General features: G+C 54.6%; 5 non-coding genes across 5 annotated transcripts in view; all 5 read right to left on the reverse strand.

The window, feature by feature from the left end:
* Positions 1-140: 140 nt before the first annotated feature.
* On the reverse strand, positions 141-212 carry TRNAP-UGG (transfer RNA proline (anticodon UGG)). The gene has a single exon. It is a non-coding gene; the product is annotated as a tRNA-Pro (tRNA).
* Positions 213-833: 621 nt separating this feature from the next.
* Positions 834-905, reverse strand: TRNAP-AGG (transfer RNA proline (anticodon AGG)). Its single transcript has one exon. It is a non-coding gene; the product is annotated as a tRNA-Pro (tRNA).
* Positions 906-1,300: 395 nt separating this feature from the next.
* Positions 1,301-1,372, reverse strand: TRNAP-UGG (transfer RNA proline (anticodon UGG)). Its single transcript has one exon. It is a non-coding gene; the product is annotated as a tRNA-Pro (tRNA).
* Positions 1,373-1,993: 621 nt separating this feature from the next.
* On the reverse strand, positions 1,994-2,065 carry TRNAP-AGG (transfer RNA proline (anticodon AGG)). The gene has a single exon. It is a non-coding gene; the product is annotated as a tRNA-Pro (tRNA).
* A 395-nt stretch (positions 2,066-2,460) lies between these two features.
* Positions 2,461-2,500, reverse strand: part of TRNAP-UGG (transfer RNA proline (anticodon UGG)) — a 72-nt gene continuing 32 nt past the window's right edge. Inside the window, exon 1 of the tRNA in view lies at positions 2,461-2,500. This exon is cut by the window's right edge and continues 32 nt beyond it. This is a non-coding gene — a tRNA (tRNA-Pro).

The raw sequence follows: 2,500 nt of genomic DNA on the forward strand, positions 1-2,500 counted from the left end.
GAGGGCAGTGGGAGGGCAAGCAAGAGGGAACATACCGCCTTCCCAGTAGTGAGTTCCAAGAAAAATCAATTCAACAGATTGGCAGCCATTGAGAGAAGCACGTCAGGCATCAGATCGGCAGCAAAGGTTTCCGTAAGCAAGGGCTCGTCTGGGATTTGAACCCGGGACCTCTCGCACCCAAAGCGAGAATCATACCCCTAGACCAACAAGCCAGTGACGGAGAAAGGGGCCACGAGGCGCCTTGCTCACTCTCACAATTTGGCACAGGATGCAGCAAGCGCAAGATCTGACAGCAGTGTCAGAAAAGGCAGGAGGAGTAGAGAGCAGCCGAGTGACAGAAACAGAAGAGGAACCAAGCCGTGAAAATGGGGAGCCCGCCAAAGACCCCTGGCACCTTACGGGAGAAGCAGAGCCATAGCAGTGCATGAGCTAAGAAAGAGCTTCCTCGGAAGGCTCACAGAGTTCCACTTGCAAAAGGCTCCGAGGTGGCGTAAAGATAACCCTCGTTGAGAAGCACCGCCGCGTGCATGACGCAGAGCCAAGCGCCCTTGAGTAAGACCGTTGCAAAAGCATACTGGCACAGATGGGGAGAGAGAGAGCTATGCCAAGCACGCACCAGGCAGGGCTCGTCCGGGATTTGAACCCGGGACCTCTCGCACACGAAGTGAGAATCATACCCCTAGACCAACGAGCCAACGTTTTGACCAAGCCGTGCACTGGCGTCGATACTCTCACATTTGTCGGCTTGGTCAGCCGCAGAGGACGGTGTGCTTTAGTTAAAGGGAGGCGAGAAAAAGAAGAGCGCTCAGGCTCGCCCTCAGACAGAGAGAGCAGGGCTCGTCCGGGATTTGAACCCGGGACTTCTCACACCCTAAGCGAGAATCATACCCCTAGACCAACGAGCCAACGACGGAACTGCTGCGTTCCAATTTTCCTGGCATAAACAGCTGTGTCGCTTGAAGCGCCTGCCTGGCACCTCCAGAGAAAAGCTTGGCTCTCGCATGGAACATCCGCAGAGAAGTCCATGAGAGACGATGGAGAATTTGACCAAAAATGTGTTTTTGAAGCGGAAGAGCTGGGGAAAAAAGGAGATACGCGTGGGCTCAAAATCTGCACCCTGTGCATGCAACAAGCAATCTAAGGCCAGCCGAGGAGAGGGGGAGGGCAGTGGGAGGGCAAGCAAGAGGGAACATACCGCCTTCCCAGTAGTGAGTTCCAAGAAAAATCAATTCAACAGATTGGCAGCCATTGAGAGAAGCACGTCAGGCATCAGATCGGCAGCAAAGGTTTCCGTAAGCAAGGGCTCGTCCGGGATTTGAACCCGGGACCTCTCGCACCCAAAGCGAGAATCATACCCCTAGACCAACGAGCCAGTGACAGAGAAAGGGGCCACGAGGCGCCTTGCTCACTCTCATAATTTGGCACAGGATGCAGCAAGCGCAAGATCTGACAGCAGTGTCAGAAAAGGCAGGAGGAGTAGAGAGCAGCCGAGTGACAGAAACAGAAGAGGAACCAAGCCGTGAAAATGGGGAGCCCGCCAAAGACCCCTGGCACCTTACGGGAGAAGCAGAGCCATAGCAGTGCATGAGCTAAGAAAGAGCTTCCTCGGAAGGCTCACAGAGTTCCACTTGCAAAAGGCTCCGAGGTGGCGTAAAGATAACCCTCGTTGAGAAGCACCGCCGCGTGCATGACGCAGAGCCAAGCGCCCTTGAGTAAGACCGTTGCAAAAGCATACTGGCACAGATGGGGAGAGAGAGAGCTATGCCAAGCATGCACCAGGCAGGGCTCGTCCGGGATTTGAACCTGGGACCTCTCGCACCCGAAGTGAGAATCATACCCCTAGACCAATGAGCCAACGTTTTGACCAAGCCGTGCACTGGCGTCGATACTCTCACATTTGTCGGCTTGGTCAGCCGCAGAGGACGGTGTGCTTTAGTTAAAGGGAGGCGAGAAAAAGAAGAGCGCTCAGGCTCGCCCTCAGACAGAGAGAGCAGGGCTCATCCGGGATTTGAACCCAGGACCTCTCGCACCCTAAGCGAGAATCATACCCCTAGACCAACGAGCCAACGACGGAACTGCTGCGTTCCAATTTTCCTGGCATAAACAGCTGTGTCGCTTGAAGCGCCTGCCTGGCACCTCCAGAGAAAAGCTTGGCTCTCGCATGGAACATCCGCAGAGAAGTCCATGAGAGACGATGGAGAATTTGACCAAAAATGTGTTTTTGAAGCGGAAGAGCTGGGGAAAAAAGGAGATACGCGTGGGCTCAAAATCTGCACCCTGTGCATGCAACAAGCAATCTAAGGCCAGCCGAGGAGAGGGGGAGGGCAGTGGGAGGGCAAGCAAGAGGGAACATACCGCCTTCCCAGTAGTGAGTTCCAAGAAAAATCAATTCAACAGATTGGCAGCCATTGAGAGAAGCACGTCAGGCATCAGATCGGCAGCAAAGGTTTCCGTAAGCAAGGGCTCATCCGGGATTTGAACCCGGGACCTCTCGCACCCA

The sequence above is a fragment of the Phyllobates terribilis genome, unplaced genomic scaffold (assembly GCF_046119375.1).
Source record: "Phyllobates terribilis strain yellow unplaced genomic scaffold, ASM4611937v1 Scaffold_6792__1_contigs__length_41986, whole genome shotgun sequence".
NCBI classification, from domain to species: domain Eukaryota; kingdom Metazoa; phylum Chordata; class Amphibia; order Anura; family Dendrobatidae; genus Phyllobates; species Phyllobates terribilis.